The following is an 18835-nucleotide window of genomic DNA, read 5'->3' as shown; positions in this document are numbered from 1 at the left end:
CAACTTTTTTTTCATAATCTGATGTTATTATGTCCCTTACCTCAACCCGGTCTCACGCCAGGTCGTGTAATAATCACGTTATTTTGATTCATAAATTTGTGTACGGGTTACAATTTTGATGTTTTTTTCGTGTATATGCAACGACTTATTTTGACGTTTTTTTCGTGTATATGCAACGACTTATTTTGACGTTTTTTTCGTAGAAACGTGTACAGGTGACGCTTTTCGAACCTGCTCTGGGGGACGCGACAACGGGCAAATGAGGCGCCACACGCCGGGCCACAACAACGGAACGGGCCGCCACTTGCGGGCCGCCACTCACAGGATGCGATCTACGGGCGCAGGGGCACAACAACGGGGAAATGAAACGCCACAATAACTGGACGGTTGTGGTTAGGAAAAAAGAAGAACGGGGAAAGGAACCGTCACACGCGGGACACGGCGACAAAGGAACTGCAACACACGGGATGCGATCCCCGGTGAAAGTCCTGTGTTTTCTGTTTTCTGACCCATCCACCACCCCGACCAACCTCCCTACGCGGACTTTCGCCTTATCAATATTACTCGCTACCGTCAGCGTTCTGGGATCACGAAATATGCTTCCCATTAAAATGCATTGCTTTCAATTTCGTAATCGGCACACGAAAAAAAAGGCATTTACGTAACCTGTCCACAACTTAATAGATTAAAATAACGTAACTATATAACTACCTGCCGTGAGACCTGGCTGCTTACCTATGTGGATGTAGTTGTTGCCTTGAGTGGTATATGGGAGAGCTACCATGGTGGCTGATGTTTGCCTTTCATTTGAAATAAGATCATCCTTGGTCCTTGCCTGCAATTAACGACACACACAGGTAAGCATTCACTATACCAACAGTTGAATAATGAATTCATGAAAAGTTCAGAGTCTATTCTATCCTGTCCTAACTTATCGTGACTTTGCCTGACATAGTGTAGCCTAGCAATATAAAATTGCTAAACATAATGTGAGAAAAAACATAATAATGGCAATATGAAGTTCATTATTTCCATACAGTTAATTTGCAAGCATTTACAGTATATATAATATATAATATAATAAGGAAGCTAAAAATCTGTGAATATCTAAATTGTTGATTAATGTAGGTCTAAGCTTCCATTTGCAAACCACATTTGTAGACTTACGGTGATTGTCAGTTTTCCTTCCCTCTCCTCTGTATTGACAGAAAGCTTTGCCATGCCATTGGCTGCAGTAATGCCATTCACCTGGCCAGGGTCGACCACCACGGCAACATGCTCTGCCGGAGTGCCGTCAGGATTCACAACTTCAATCTGCCATTAGAAACACAAACAGCTGAACAATCAGAAAACGTGTAACTGTCTTATGTTGGTGTGTACACAGACACAGACACGGACACACACACACACACACACACACACACACACACACACACACACTCCTTCCCAAGTGTAGGACCAACAGACTCAATAACTCCTTTGTCCCTCATGCCATCATACTCTACAACTCCTCACTCAGGGGGAGGAGGAAATAGGGTAAAGAGGACAGAACACAACAGGAAGGAAGGGAAGGAGTGGCAGCCACTCACTCATTCACTGTGCAATTACGTAATAATCTACTCACATACATACCTAGACACTCTAACTGCTCTTAACTGCTAATTTATGTTAGTCTGCATTGCTTTTACATGGTGATATCTGAATAGTTAATACAATAGCAATTGTATCTTTGCTTAAGCTCTTTTTGTGTTTGTTTCAGATCAATGGATAGCTTTGTCATTAACACTTTGACAGAGTGCCAGACCTTGTCGAAAGATTTAAAAGGTAAGAAATATGTTTTCCCATCCACAGCATATCAAGTCTGCATTGCTACTAAAGCCCTTTTCAGACATGAATTCTTATGAAATATAATTTCATCTTTTTTTCAATAGCTTCCATGTAATATGTCAAAGTGACTCCAATAGATGAATAGAGCCGGCCACTGGATTCCTGGAGGAAAGGCTGCGGAACGTCAGGAAGCGGCTGAGATCAACCAGCAGGTCGCAGAGCACGGCACAGACACCACCACAAACGCCAGATGATGGCGCTCTAGCAAGGGCTCTCATACCAGGTAATTATTAAACTGAAAAATTATTTGATGAAGCAAAACATCCATATTTCAGTGAATGACAACTTTCTTGTTCTTTTTTACAGAATGTACCATATCAGACGAACGTGAGTCACAGCTTAAAGAATGGTTGAGAAATAATCCTCAGCCCCTCAGCCAGATAGAGACCTACATGCCGAACACAGCAGTCTACAGGGCCAAGTGGATTAGGGACAACAATTGGACCATCGATCAGATCCTCGAAGAGTTCCCTCACCTAATGACCAAAGGCATGGTAGGTATAGGGAAATATGATCTTACATATAAGGATGCATTGTTTATAATGTTGTATTAGTGTGCCACATTGAATTGGTTTTAAAAATGTGTTTTCCATTTTATAGATTGCACAGGCTTGTCCTGCATGGGGATGCTGCATCAAAGTTGTTTGAAACTTGGTCACGTGAAATGCCAGGAGGGGAGTCTAAAATGGTAAAGTTTATTCAAAGTAGAATACTTGCTTGCAAGTAGAGCTAATGGCTCTTAATAGCAGCTTTTTAATAGGAATTTGAATTTGTTCACTATAGACCTGTTGAATGTTCAGCCAGTTCATTCGTATTTGTTGTTTTGCTCTGAATGTTTTCCTACCTGAGTGATATGAAGTGCCCCAGTTCCACTATATTGTTGATATAATAAAAAATTTTCAAAGATTCCATTATGTTGTTTTGTTTTTGTATTGTTTAAGTGTTTATTAAATAATATATGCATACATCTAGCATTTATTCTGTTCTAGGTTTGTAGTTCAACAGTTTTATTGCAATTTATTTTCTTAAATTGTACTGTAATGTGTTAGAATTAATCTGGCATATGGGTTAATTTTGCCCGGCATTTGGGTACACTATATAACAAATATGTAGTTGAATCAACCCAGAATTATGATTAATTTGACCCAGCATTTGGGTACACTATATAACAAATATGTAGTTGAATCAACCCAGAATTGTAATTAATTTGACCCAGCATTTGGGTGGAATATTTAACTCATCTGTTGGGTTAAAAATGACCAACCCATCTTGCTGGGTCAAATTAACTACTGTTGGTCCGGTGCAATAGTGATCCAGCGGTTGGGTTATAAAACAACCCAAGTTGGGTTATTTTTAACCCATCATTTTTAAGTGTGCAGGTGTGCTTTGTCAGGGTTAATTAGTGGAATTATTTCCCTTATTAATAAAAAAAGCAAAGGGTGGCTACTTTGAAGAATCTAAAATATAAGACATGTTTTCTGTTATTTCACACCTTTTTGTTAAGTACATAATTCCATATGTGTTCATTCATAGTTTTGATGCCTTCAGTGAGAATCTACAATGTAAATAGTTCTGAAAATAAAAAAGAAATGCATTGAATGAGAAAGTGTGTCCAAACTTTTGGCCTGTACTGTATATATATATATGTATATATATATATATATATATATATATATATATATATATATATTTTTATTTATTTATTTATTTATCTTTATATATCTGTAGTTAATTGTTTTTTATTGTTTGTTTACTTTTTGTTTACTTCCATATTTAGCTAAAAGTTTATTTTTATTGTTATTCTTATATTGTATTTTCTATACTGTATTTTTAATGCCTCTTTATTTTCTATACAAGTGTTTTTTAAGCTTCTGAAAACTGCTCCTACGCCGTAGCCTGACATGCACCTCTCAAAAAATGTAACTACACGTCGCTCGGCCGTGGCTTGGTAGCGTTGCATTTCCCCCGACTCATTTCCTGGTTCTCCTTCTCCATAAACAACGTGAAATCAAGGAGAGAGTTAACTTCTACTGCTCCAGATTTCCCACCATGGTCAGAAAACAAAGGGGAGAAACTTTGTTTCTCTCACTATGACTCTAGAGTCAGTACTCGCTCCGAAGCTAATCGCCGGCACTCTCTCACTTCCCCCTCTACCACACTCCCCCCACACACACACACATGCGGCTCTACGCACACACCAGTGCACAAGTATAAACATCAGGCCACTTACATAGGCTACAGCGAGAGCTCTGCGTGGAGCCTCCGCACAACTGTAAAACGGCCTTAAAGGGGTGATAGAATGCAAAACTGATTTTACCCTGTCATAGTTGAATAACGACAGTTCGGTGGGTAAATAGGACATACATAGAAGCTCGAAGTCCCACTGACACCCTTTACTATGAAAATCTCATATTTTGAAACTGCCGCTGAAAACGGGCGAATCCCAACAAAGCTGGAAGTTGACGTCAACGTCCCAAAAACAGGAACCTTTGTCGGCCCATGGATGTATTAAGAGAAGGGTTACGCCCCAACATTTACATAGGCTACACAACTGACCTGAGATCAGGTAGTCTTCTGAATCTAGCTAGGTCACGCAGATCTCTGCTATTCCATTACAAAATTCACTTCTGAAACTTTTTTATGCGAGGAATCAACTATGTAAAGCTCAAATATGGGCCGTTTTACGAAAATGGATGGCTAATTGCAAATTTTGTCCGACTGTGTGTCGGAGTTCAGCGGCGGTGCTGCCTGTGTTGCTTCCTCGCCGCCCAGCCTGCCTTCCTTCACAGACCCCGGCCTGCTCTGAGGTACTTGGAGCTCCGTCACGACTGGCAGCCCACAGCACTCCATACCCGCGCAAAGTCACCGTTTTTTGGATAATGGACTACTAAACGCTGGTGCTCTGACAGAGCTCCAGGGCCTGCAGCTCCCCTCTTCCTGCTAGCTAAATGCCCGGTGTGTGTGAGTGAGAGCGCGGTCAGCGAGCTTGTTACGCCAGTAATCTGTTACCACAGGTTCCAGTTAATCTTTTAATGTGTGTAATTATAATGTGTTGAGTTATTTAAACAAACGATTGGGGAAATAAACGCCGCTTGTCCGCGAGTCTCATTGATAGAGCCTGCGGCTGGATGTAGCTCTATCAATGAGAGCTAGCTAGCCTCCTCTTAGAATTCCTCTGAAATTCACAAACATTCATTAACTTGAAATCGGACAACGTGTTAGCTTTATAAGACATTTAGGGAGATCTTGTATAAGTGGCGTGATGAAATTCAAACTGTACATATACAGAAATTACGCCAAAAATGAAGCTAACTATCCGTGATTTGTAGCTAGCTACACATAGCTAGGATTGAAGGGACAGTCATAGCTAACGAAACCCCCACTGTTCACAAAAATTCATTAACTTGAAATTGGACACCGTTGTTAGCTTTATAAGACCTTTAGAGATATGTTGTATAAGTGGCGTGATGAAATTCAAACTGTAAATATAGCTAGTTATGCTGACAGCCAGCCAAGATTAACTGGAACTGTTGTAAGAGATTGCTGGTGTAACAAGCTCGCTGACCGAGCTATCACTCTCACACACGGGCCATTTAGCTAGCAGGAAGAGGGGAGCTGCAGGCCGGGGTCTGTGGAGGAAGGCAAGCCGGGCAGCGAGGCAACACAGGCAGCACCGGCAGCTGAACTTCGACACACAGTCTTACCAAATTTGCAATAAGCCATCAATTCTCGCAAAACGGCCCATATTTGAGCTTTATATAGTTGATTTCTCGCTTAAAAAAGTCTCAGAAGTGAATTTAATAACGTAATAGCCCGACAAACAATGTATAACTTTGCAGTGAGACCTGCTGTTGAGTCTCCCATGTGTTTCTATGTAGTTTGCTCAAACCAATCAGCGCGTAGCTCATTCTGAATATTCATGAGCATACCATATTTGGAAGAAAAGCTCTTGTTCCAAATAGAGCCATATTCACAGGGTAGTTGGGGGCCTAATAAATAGCATTCGGGCAATTTTCAGCCCAACCAATGTTACATACCCCATTAGGAGACCTTAAGGAACAGTGTAAAATACCCTATATAATCATTCTATCACCCCTTTAAGTCTACACACACACACACACACACACACACACACACTAGACAAATATTATGTACGTAAACTAAAAACAGATCAAAACATTTCTCTAGTCAATTACAATTATTAAAAGAACATTAATTAGCAGGCAACCTTCATATTTAGAAGTCCTGCCATCTGTGTTTTCAAAGAGTAACTGTAATCAGTAATGACATTTTTTCTGTAATGTGTTTTTTATTTGTAAGCCTTACTTTTGCTGGTAATTTATATAAATCTAAATAAGACCTTTACCGTAACATCGAAGGACATTCCTGGTTTGAAAAATGTAGGCGTCTTCTTAAAGGTGATAGTGTAAGGTGATGTAACAATCTGGATATTTCTCAACTCTGCCTCCACTATTTCACCACCTGTGAATGAATCCAGAAACATAAAACTGATTTTAAAAGAGAATTCCGGTCGATTTCAACACGTAGCTCTGTTGTTTTTTTTAAAAATCCATGCTGCCTACACCGTGTTATCATCCTGCTAGAGTTAGCAACCAGGAGGCTGAAACAGGGCAAGTTATAAACGTGCTTTTAGCCTCTTAACATGTTGGAGATGTCATTACAAGTGCCTAGCCATGTGAGGTGATTCCGTCCGAGTGAACACAATGAATCTGACTGTAGTAAATGTGAAAGAAATGCATAAAAGTTGTGCTAATTCAGCTCTGTTTAGTTCTGGTGTTGAGACGGCAAGATGAGGGCTTCAGGACCGTCTACAAACTACAACTGAAGAGAGATACAAAAATATTTTCAAAAATAGGCATATGCTTATTTCTGAAAATTAAGTACTGTAGTACAACTAGCAGGAGACAAGTTATAATTGAGGTAAGTTTGGAGACAATACCTTATTTAATAATTAAATTAATACATATTTTTTGTTGTATCTCTTTTCGGTGTTGTAGTTTGTCGGTCCTTAAGTCTTGCCGTCTCAACACCGTAACTAAACAGAGGTATGAATTAGCAAAACTTTTCTGTATTTTTTTCACATCTACTGCAGTCAGATTCACTGTGTTCACTCAGAAGGAATCCCTTCACATGTGTAGGCTCTTGTAATGACATCTCCAACATGTTAAGAGGCTAAAAGCACGTTAAAACTTGCCCTGTTTCAGCCTTCTGGGTGCTAACGCTAGCAGGAGGATAACACGGTGTAGGCAGCATGGATTGTAATAAACTGATAATATTGATATTTAATTTGACCCACACATGATCAAACATATTGTACAAGCACAAACAAATGGTCTCTTTCTTACCGCTCTCCGTCAGCACACTGACAGCTACATATATGGACCTCCCCACCAGTTTAGAGATGTCTGGGTAAGTCTGTGTGATGTGCTCTCTCTTCAGTGTCACCTCTCCAATACCATTCGCTATCTAATGTAAAAATGCATTTTGAAATACAGTCATACAGTGAAACAGTTATTGAACAGTTGGAGGCACTAAAGTGTAAATTCTTACAGTATGTTAGCCTGGCATTATTCTCAACATCCTAAAATGTTTTTTAAAAAGTAACTACTTTTACATATTGTGTATCGTTTTTTTAGTCGAGAATCAATTTGAATTGAATCTTGAGCCTAAAAATCGAGTTGCAGATTTCAATGATACCTCACACAAGACTCTACATCAAATGGGTTGTTATGAAAATGGGCGTGGTTAACGCTTAGGGGGCGGGTGATACCATCACAAATCAAAAAGGAACTCTCTGTTGAGTTCAATGATACCTCACACATGACTCTACCTTAAACGGTTCAAAAGCCACAAAGGGGGCGTGACCTGGCTATGTGGGTGTGGTTACAGTATAGGGGGCGGCTCAGCATCACATGTAGACCACACATTCTAAGTTTCATGTAAATCGGATGATGTTTGTCACATAAGGCTGATTTCCTGTTGCGAGCGGGGGGTGCTATGACCAAGAGTCGATATTGGCCTGTATATGTCCTCAGACCTGGACTCTTGTTGATTGTGGACAATTTCAAGCTGATATGACTATGTACACTGTAGTTACAGCCACTTTCTTGTTCATCGCTAAACACTCAAAATGGCCGCCATGCCACGCCAACACTGTTTGACGAAAAAAAAAGCGATTCATTGCACGGAAGAAAGAATAATTAAAGCTGCAAGCAGCATTGGACGGGCTCTTGCGCCTCTGCCCGCCTTGGGGTTACTGACTGACGCCGCTCCTTGCGACACTGCACTGAAAAGGTAACTCCCTGCTGAGTTCAATGACACCACACACAAGACTCTACCTTAAACGGTTAAAATGTTATGAAAGGGGGCGTGGCCTGAGTAAGTAGGCGTGGTTTAAGTATAGGGGGCGGCTCAGTATCACATGTAAGTATTATAAGTTTCATGTAAATCGAATGATGTTTGTCATATAAGGCTGATATCCTGTTGCCAGCGGGGGGCGCTATGACCAAAAGTAAATTTTTGCCTACAGATGACCTCAGGCCTGGACAATTGTGAGAAATTTCGGCCAAATTGGACATCGTACACTAAAGTTACAACAACTTCTTCGTTCATAGATAAATGCTAAAAATGGCTGCCACACCACTGGACGAAAAGTTTTGCTTTTTATCATTAAGGTCTTTAGATGACCTAATTTGAAGTTGAATTGATTAAATCTCTAGGATGAGTTCGTTAAAGTATAGCACCTTGATTTTTAGGCCTACTTCCTGTTGCCACTAGGGGGCGCTATGACTTTGAGTAAATTTTGCCAGTACATGTCCTCAGAGTTAGAGACTTATGAATCCTGAAAAGTTTCGAGCCAGTTGGACAACGTACACTCGAGTTACACCCACTTCCTGTTTCGATGGCGAAACACACAAAATGGCTGCCCGGCCATGGCCATGCCCTATGACGAAAAGCTTTTCTTTTATTACATTTTCATCATTAAGGTCTTAAGATGGCACAGACCGAATTTGAAGTTGATCGGATGAAATCTCTAGGAGGAATTTCTTAAAGTACGACATGTGGAAATGGCCAAAATCGCACTAATTTCAAACCTTTTAATTAAAAATGGCGGACTTCCTGTTGGGTTTAGGGTATGGCTCCGGTGATGTTTTTTGTAAGTCTTGACATGTTACATATCTGTACCAAGTGTCGTTAGTCTACATTAAAGGTACTGCAGGGGCTCAATTTTTGTAATTTTGTAGGGGGCGGAAACCCTTAAAATACGTAAATTTCCACCAGAATTGATGCAACCACCAAATTTGGTGAGTTTTTGAACATGTTAAGCTCCTCAAAAAGACGATTAATTTGCCGGACGAAGGAAGAATAATAATTATTCCTTAACTTTCAGTCAGGCCCTAAATACAGCAAACATGAGTATGTGATCACCTGCACTCTCTGAAGAGAAGCTGGAAAACTCTTCTTATTATTGTCTTCCATAACCCCAAACACCACGTAGGCTGTCCCATCCACCTCTTGACCAAACAGATACCTAAATACACAAGAGAGGGACATGTTTGAAGGCCCCAATTAAAAAAATGCGAACAACAAAAACACATGACTAATTGACTAAAAGAGCAACACAACTTCTGAATAACACCTAATAAACCTTCACGTACTTGGCTTTGATGTTGACGGTGAACTCTGGACTGTCAACGTAGAAGAAGGAACTTACAGGTATCAGTTTCACTTCAAAACTGGGCAGCACTGAAAAATTGGAAACATGTTAGTGTGTTCAGTCATGTAAAAAACATACAAGTTTTAAATAAAGGTGCAGGTCATGGGGCTCACCATATTCTTTGACCTCGAACTCTGCAGAATAGCTCTGCTGTGGGTTGCTGTGGAACTTTGCCACCACTTTCCACAGTCCAGGACTACACACACACACATACACAAGTTCAGAATAAAATTTGTAAAGTTTAAAGTATTGGCTCGAGTGATGTATGGACTGAGGATTTAGTGTGTCTCTCCACACATCCTACACTGTATGACTTAGATCATTTTGGTGAAGTAGCTGTCCAAACACATCAGCATGGGAAATTAACTCTAGAAAACACAACATAAACATGTTCAAATTTACTTTGTGGAGTACTTCTCTGCACTCACGGCCTGATCCCCTCCCCCCCTTCTCGCGAGATTTGGCGGGGCGCCACCTCTCAAACCTGCATTGCTGGTTTTGCCAGCGGCGTCCCCCCCTGCTTTACTATCGGGATAATTCGCCCTACTATGAGTTTGTTTACCATCGAAATAACTTTGAAGGAAGTATCTGTTGAGTTCATTTTTTTTTTCATTCATTTTTTCAAATTTTATGAAAGGGTGCGTGACTTAAGCATAGGGGGCGGGTCAAACCATGACCAATTAAAAACGAACTCTCTGCTGAGTTCAGTGACACCTCACACAAGACTCTACCTTAAACGGTTCAAATGTTATGAAAGGGGGCATGGCCTGAGTAAGTGGGCGTGGTCATATTATAGGGGGTGGCTCAGTATCACACGTAGACCATACATTTTAAGTTTCATGTAAATCGGATGATGTTTGTCATATAAGGCGCATTTCCTGTGGCCGGGGAGGGGCGCTATGACCAAAAGTCAATTTTGGCCTGTAGGCGTCCTCAGGCCTGGACCCTTGTCCATTGTGAGAAATTTCGGGCAGATACGACAACGTACACTCAAGTTACAACAACTTCTTTGTTCATCGCTAAACACTCAAAATGGCCGCCACGCCCACACCGTCTGACGAAAAGTTTTTCTTTTAATAACTTTTCATCGTTAAGGTGTTGGGATGGTACAGACCAAGTTTGAAGTCCATCGGATGAAATCTCTAGGAGGAGTTTGTTAAAGTATAGCACCTTGACTTTTAGGCCTACTTCCTGTTGCCACTAGGGGGCGCTATGACTTTAAGTAAATATCGGCCTTTATTTGTCCTCAGGGTTGGACTCTTATGAATCCTGAAAAGTTTCGAGGTAATCGGACAACGTACACTCGAGTTACACCCACTTCCTGTTTCGGTGGGAAAACGCACAAAATGGCCGCCCTGCCACGGCCACGCCCTATGACAAAAATTGTTTTTCTTTTAACAACTTTTCATCTTTAACGTCTTAAGATGGCTCAGACCGAGTTTGAAGTTGATCGGATGAAATCTCTAGGAGGAGTTCGTTAAAGTACGACGTGGAAATGGCCAAAATCGCACTAATTTCGAACATTTAATTCAAAATGGCGGACTTCCTGTTGGGTTTAGGGTAGGGCTCTCATGAAGTTTTTTGTACATCATGACATGTTACATATGTGTACCAAGTTTCGTGAGTCTACGTTAAACGCACTGCAGGGGCTCAATTTTCTTAACTTTCTAGGGGGCGCTAGCGAGCCATTTTTGTGCGACTATTCCCGAAACCCTTAAAATACGTACATTTTCACCAGACTTGATGCGACCGCCAAATTTGGTGAGTTTTTGAATATATTAAGCCCCTCAAAAAGGCAATTCATTTGACGGGAAAATAATAATAGAAAGAAAGAATAATAATAACAATAATTCCTTCAGTTTCAATAGGGCCTTCGCCGCTCTCGGCACTCGGGCCCTAACAAGATAACATACTAACCTGACAATTTCAGCGAGTTGGTAAACTCCAGAGTAGATCCCTGATTTCAAAGAGACTGGACCAAATGGTAAAATGATGTCCTCAGGGGTCTAAAAATAAACAATATTGAACAACCATAAACAGAGAGCAGTGCCAGTTTACAATTGATTTAGTAAATACATGCTGTATTTAAAGGTGCCCTTCCACATGTATTTAATTACTTTGTGGTAATGTCTGAATTTATACCATGGACTCTGTAACCTTGGTTACCTTGTTTCAAGCCATTCTAGTGTGGTATAGAAAGCCTGCAGGAAGACAGTTCTCATTAATATTCAACGAGCTAAGCTGCTTGACTCTGATTGGCTAACAGCTAGCCAATGAGAGCCTGGCTAGCAGCATCCTTTACCCAGCGCAACTGGGCGAGCTCATGAATAGTAATGAGCTCAGGCAACACCACATCAGACTGACCAGCTGCTAATTGGTCTGATTTCTCTGCTTATTTCTGTTCAGTGGCTAGAGCTGACAGAGGAGGTAGCAGTTCATTTTCACATTCACCACATAACACAAACACATATGGACCTTGAACATATTTAAAAAATCATAAATAAAAACGGTTTTGTGTGGCAGGACACCTTTAATGTATGCCTTTTTTTACAATCCATGACTCTGATCAATGTCTATATTGACTCTTTTTCCGGTACTTTTTCTAGCTTTCATTCTGCCACTGAAGAGAGAGAATGTGTTCAATGTGCAACTCGGCCACTAGATTTACTTTTTACAGTAAGTAAAGTAAAGTAGCAGGATAGGTTTTACTAAAAACATAATAAAGACACGAGGTTAGTATGAACATTATCTGTTGTTAAGCATTTGTAATATCACCTCATTAAGAGGTTCCATGCTCTCAGTTACAGCTGACTATATACCATTACATTACAATCTGTGCTTATCAAAGACAAAATACAATACCACAATCTCAATGGCAATAGAAGCATCAGTTTGAGTTTGGGCATCCCTCTCTACAGGCTCCATACTGGGTGTCACTGCAAACATCCTGTAATGAACTGACAGAGAAAGAAAGATTGATTTTGCTGCTGAAGGTTGGAGGAAGGTGTCTCAAATTTGTAAAAAGAAATGTCAAAAGGAGGATTCATTGTACTGTAATTTACAATAAAATCATTTAATTATGGAAAAACACAGAAGTAAGTGTGTTTCTTAACAGTTATGCAGCTCAGTATTGAACTGACCTTTGCTGTTGGGGGTGTAGAGGGTCTTGTCAGTCTGGATGAAGATGTACCCGGACTGGAAGGACACTAAGACGACTTTCTCCAGCAGGTGGTCAGGGAACTGAGCTTGCAGGTAGACATACTGCTTCATGGTAGGATCCTTACTGAAGCTGTCAGCAGGGATCTGAAACCAGTATGATGAGCAGTATGTGCATCAGGATGTACATTTCTGGATTCATTTCTAGATTATTTCTGGTCGTGTTAGTAATTGAAGTCAAGTTACAGTAACATGCATATACAGCGTGACAGTATTTCATTTACCGTTATATTTCCGAGCTCCTGGAAGTTTCTTTCACTGGTAAGGGTCACAGATGTGGATGTCAGCATTGTCTTTTTGTTTGGATGGTTCATCACGTTGATTTGGACCGGGATGTTTCCCCCGGTGCAGTCTTGACACTCCACAAAGATGTTTTCTGCTGTTCCTACCCGCAACAAGTTGGGGCAGACATCACCTTCCTGCAGAACAGCGGTGAGAGAGAGAAAGATATTGATGTGAATATACTGCCATTCACATGCATGACCTCATGCTGTTTATGATGTACTGACAAACATTACCAACCTTTTTTGTGTGTGACCCCTTAAAAATAAATTAAGAAGTGCTTGCATGGTAAACCCTTAACACAGATATTGGCTTTACTATGTGAGACTTTTTACTGTGGTAAGTTATAGGAATATTTTAGTATTTCACAAGAACAAAAAGAAAAAATTGTAGAAAAGTCTAAACATTTTAACATAATTTTGTGCAACGTAAATGTCCCCCCCCCCTCCTTACTTATGCCTCTTGGCCTCTCAGGTTTATGTTGAGAACCACTGTCTTAGAGTCTGTGAGTTAAAGTTTCAATTCAACCAAATTATTGAAGAAAACAAACCTATTTGCTTAGATTATGATCATAAGCTCCAGCATGGACTTCACACACATGGAGTGATCTATTGATTACCTTGATGAAGATCCAGTACTGGATCAACAAATCATTTCATCATGCCTCTAGACTTTTGCTCTGTCTGGCTTAATGCATCGTTGTGTAAACTCTGAACAAGAATGAGGCCAACTCATCATTACCTTGACTTGTGTTACATAAACTGCAAACTGGACTCAACTTGTTATTATGTAAGACACAAGTTAGTTAAACTAATATTTCCATCCATACACTTTTTTAATTGAATATACATGCAGAACACCCTAGATATTTGTGTTGCTCCTATTGCAGTTTAACCAATAATAATTTCCTCAGGAAGATGAACGAACAAACAAACTATATATTTTAGCTCTGTGTGAATTATCTAAAGCACATGGGGGGTGTAAAGGTAATGCAGGTCTACTTACAATGGAGCTCCATCAGCCAGAGAAGTCAGAGAGGCAAAGGCCAGAGGGCCAGCAGCCACAGCAGAGTCCTACTCATCCTTCAGCCTGATCCTGATCCACTGTAGACTGTCGCTCTGCAGCACCCTCCTTTATCCATCATACCCCCCACTTCCTCCAGTTCCCCTCACTACTGTCTCGCCCGCCCTCCTCCCAAAGTGTATCTGTACACGTGTAACACAAGCACACACCCACACATGATTTCCCAGCAGCAGTTGAGAAACTGTTGAAACTAATCGCCCCCCCTCTAAGGTCAGTGTATGTTTTGGTCATTTGATTTTCATTTCATTAACAGGCATTAAAAACAAAAAAAAAAATGGTTATTTGATTGTCGTTTTAAAATACAAAATTTAAAACTGAAATACAAGGCATTTTTCCTTTTCATGGTCCAAAGGGGATGGGAGAAATTTAAAATATGCTTTGATTTTCATTTTCTATTTCATATAACAAAAATAAAATCACTTTCGAAATAGAAATAAAAATGGCCTGTTTTTTTAAAGGGGTGATAGAATGATTATATAGGGTATTTCACACTGTTCCTTATGGTCTCCTTATGGGGTCTGTAACGGTCCGTGTACTTTTTCGTTCATTCAATTTTTATTTCATAAACAGGTATTATAAAAATGGCTTGCTAGCTGCTTTTAGTCGAAGTCTGTGAGATAACAAAACTTCCTTTAAATATAATGTGCATAAATAGACTGAATAAATAAAAGTCCCCGGAAATAAATAAAAGTAAAACATATGTATTTAGGCTATTGAACTATAATGACTAATGCCTATGTTCATATGTATTGCCTCATTTATGTATTTCATGATCTATTTCATATATGTATAGATATAGATTATGTATATTTATGTTTTTTCGTGCATCCCTGTGGAGGCTGGGGGCATTGAACTCGAGTGGACAATGTTCAAAGTTTCCATTGCTGAAGCTGCGGCGAGGAGCTGTGGTCTTAGGGTCTTAGGTGCCTCAAGGGGCGGTAACCCACGAACACCGTGGTGGACACCGGTGGTCAGGGAAGCCGTCCGACTGAAGGAGGAGTCTTTCCGGGATATGTTATCCCAGAGGACTCCGGAGGCAGTTGCAGGGTACCGAAGGGCCCGAAGGGCTGCAGCCTCTGCCGTGAAAGAGGCAAATCAGCGGGTGTGGGAGAAGTTTGGAGAAGACATGGAGAAGGACTTTCGGTCGGCACCAAAGTGCTTCTGGAAAACTGTTCGCCACCTCAAGAGGGGGAAGCGGGGAACCATCCAAGCTGTGTACAGTAAGGATGGGACACTGTTGACCTCAACTGAGGAGGTAATAGGGCGGTGGAAGGAGCACTTTGAGAAACTCCTGAATCCAACTAATACGCCCTCTATGTTAGAGGCAGAGCTGGAGGATAACGGGGGATTGTCGTCGATTTCCCAGGCGGAAGTCACTGATGTAGTCAAACAACTACACAGTGGCAAAGCCCCGGGGATTGATGAGATCCGTCCAGAAATGCTCAAGGCTCTGGGTGTGGAGGGGCTGTTCTGGTTGACACGCCTCTTCAACATTGCGTGGAAGTCTGGGACGGTGCCAAAGGAGTGGCAGACTGGGGTGGTGGTTCCCCTTTTTAAAAAGGGGGACCAGAGGGTGTGTGCCAATTACAGGGGTATCACACTTCGCAGCCTCCCTGGTAAAGTCTACTCCAAGGTGCTGGAAAGGAGGGTTCGGCCGATAGTCGAACCTCGGGTTGAGGAGGAACAATGCGGATTCCGTCCTGGTCGTGGAACAACGGACCAACTCTTCACTCTCGCAAGGATCCTGGAGGGAGCCTGGGAGTATGCCCAACCGGTCTACATGTGTTTTGTGGATTTGGAGAAGGCGTATGACCGGGTCCCCCAGGAGATACTGTGGGAGGTGCTGCAGGAGTATGGGGTGAGGGGGTCTCTATTCAGGGCCATCCAATCTCTGTACAACCAAAGTGAGAGCTGTGTCCGGGTTCTCGGCAGTAAGTCGGACTCGTTTCAGGTGAGGGTTGGCCTCCGCCAGGGCTGCGCTTTGTCACCAATCCTGTTTGTAATATTTATGGACAGGATATCGAGGCGTAGTCGGGGTGGGGAGGGGTTGCAGTTTGGTGGGCTGGGGATCTCATCGCTACTCTTTGCAGATGATGTGGTCCTGATGGCATCATCGGCCTGCGACCTTCAGCACTCACTGGATCGGTTCGCAGCCGAGTGTGAAGCGGTTGGGATGAGGATCAGCACCTCCTATCAATCTATCGTTGTGACGAAAAGAGAGCTGAGCCAGAAGGCAAAGCTCTCGATCTACCGGTCAGTTTTCATTTCTACCCTCACCTATGGTCATGAAGGCTGGGTCATGACCGAAAGAACAAGATCCAGGGTACAAGCGGCCGAAATGGGTTTCCTCAGGAGGGTGGCTGGCGTCTCCCTTAGAGATAGGGTGAGAAGCTCAGTCATCCGTGAGGAGCTCGGAGTAGAGCCGCTGCTCCTTTGTCGAAAAGGAGCCAGTTGAGGTGGTTCGGGCATCTGGTAAGGATGCCCCCTGGGCGCCTCCCTAGGGAGGTGTTCCAGGCACGTCCAGCTGGGAGGAGGCCTCGGGGAAGACCCAGGACTAGGTGGAGGGATTATATCTCCAACCTGGCCTGGGAACGCCTCGGGATCCCCCAGTCGGAGCTGGTTAATGTTGCTCGGGAAAGGGAAGTTTGGGGTCCCCTGCTGGAGCTGCTCCCCCCGCGACCCAACACCGGATAAGCGGACGAAGATGGATGGATGGATGGATGGATGGATGGATGGATATTTATGTAAAGGGGGGCAAAAAACGGATAATCAGTCGCTCAGGAAGTTAGGCTACAGTTTCCCTCAACTGCAGCCGGGACATTCTAACGCTTAACGTGAAAAAGTTTAACGTGGTTTAATGTAGCTAAACAATGATCAATCAGATATCAGTCGGTTATCAGTCACATAACGTCCATAATAATTGGACTTTGGGTTAGATTTTCTTTTACAGTTTTCAGTGGTTATGAGGATCAATATGAGAGAGAAATTTGGTAATCATTGATCATTATTAAGGTACATTAATTAAACCACGTTAAGCTTTTTTCATGTTAAGCGTTAGAATGTCCCGGCTGCAGTTGAGGGAAAACTGTAGCCTATAACTTCCTGAGCAACTCATCATCCGTTTTTTGCCCTCCTTTACATAAATAGGTCACAGGGCTGGTGGCTAGCTGCTAGCTAGCTGCAGCAGCAGCTAATATTATAATATTAGACCCAGCACCGGAGGTCTGATCCCCATGATCTGATCCTTAACCCCGGTGACTCTCTACCAGATCAGCAAGCTTAACGGCAGCAACAGAAAGTTTGCTGGGATTTTTAACGGTGGCGTAACGGTACCGTTACAGCTGTGAACTGAAATTCTGTTTCCTCAGTCAGCTGGTTGGACTCTCTTTGGGCAAAGTTGTCTGCGGCAGGTAGAGACAGAGAGTCAGAGGGAGGCAGGGAGAGAGGGGAATAAACAAATGTGACATTATGAAATAAAAGTCCCCCCAAGCATTATCAAGAGTACAGGTTTCCAAAGTAATTTTGGCCCGGGCTGAAAGCAACACTGGTAGGCTAGGCGGGCGCTGTTGCCTTGGAAATGACAACATCCGGTCTCTGAATATAAAAAAACAAGACTTTTTTCGTTTCTGTTTTGGAGTGATTTTATTTTTGTTATATAAAAGAAAATGAAAATCACAGCATATTATAAATTTCTCCCATCCCATTTCGACCATGAAAAAGAAAAAACGCCTTGTATTTCAATTTCAAATGTTGTATTTTAAAACGAAAATCAAATAACCATTTGTTTTTTGTTTTTTAATACCTGTTTAAGAAATGAAAATTGAATGAATGAAAAAGTACACGGACCGTGGTGGCCTAAGGGGTTAAGAAGCAAGGTGGGAAAGTAAAAGTAAGGTAAAAAGAGCAGTACTTGTCCCTCCCTCATTACCACCACTGAGGTGCCTTTGAGCAAGGCCCTTAAGCCCAACCGCTCCAGTGGAGCTGCTCAGTGACCAGCAGATCAGACTGTGGTTGTACTGGGCAGCTTCCATGAATGAGGAACTGTGTGAATGTGAGAAATTGTTCTCAATCGACTTAAATAAAGGTTAAAAAAAATGAAAAAAATAAAACCAAGATATGCTTAACCCAGCCACTCTACTTGCTAAGCTTGATGCCATCAACTTCACACAAATTATAAATGAACCTACAAGATACAACACTTAAATCCGTAAACAAGGGCACCCTCATAGAAATTGTCCTGACCAACCTGCCCTCTAAATACACCCCAGCTGTCTTTGACCAAGATGTCAGTGACCAACCTGCCTGATTGCATGCATCCATAATGGGTCAGCGGTCAAACACCCACAACTTATCTCTGTCACGTTGTCTAAAACACTTCTGCCAACAAGCCTTTCTGTCTGAACTGAACCTTGTAGCCTGAGAGAGCATTAACCTCATTCTGACAGTGGAGGATGCTGGATGTCCTTCAAAACTGATTTCCTCTCTGTCCTAAATAAGCATGCCCCATTTAAAAAGTTTAGAGATAGCCCCTGGTTCACTCCAGAGCTGACCACTCTCAACCAACATAAACACATGCTGTGACAAACCGCATTAGCCTTGAGCAACCTCTATAACATGTAAGTTTTTCAA

General features: G+C 41.9%; 1 pseudogene; it reads right to left on the bottom strand.

The window, feature by feature from the left end:
* The window catches only part of LOC114557931 (complement C3-like), a 143284-nt pseudogene extending 129080 nt beyond the window's left edge, over positions 1 to 14204 (bottom strand).
* Between the last annotated feature and the right edge of the window lie 4631 nt (positions 14205 to 18835).

This window comes from Perca flavescens, chromosome 6, assembly GCF_004354835.1.
Source record: "Perca flavescens isolate YP-PL-M2 chromosome 6, PFLA_1.0, whole genome shotgun sequence".
Lineage (NCBI taxonomy): Eukaryota > Metazoa > Chordata > Actinopteri > Perciformes > Percidae > Perca > Perca flavescens.
The sequence above is the reverse complement of the archived record's forward strand: the minus strand, read 5'-3'. Positions and strand labels throughout refer to the sequence as shown.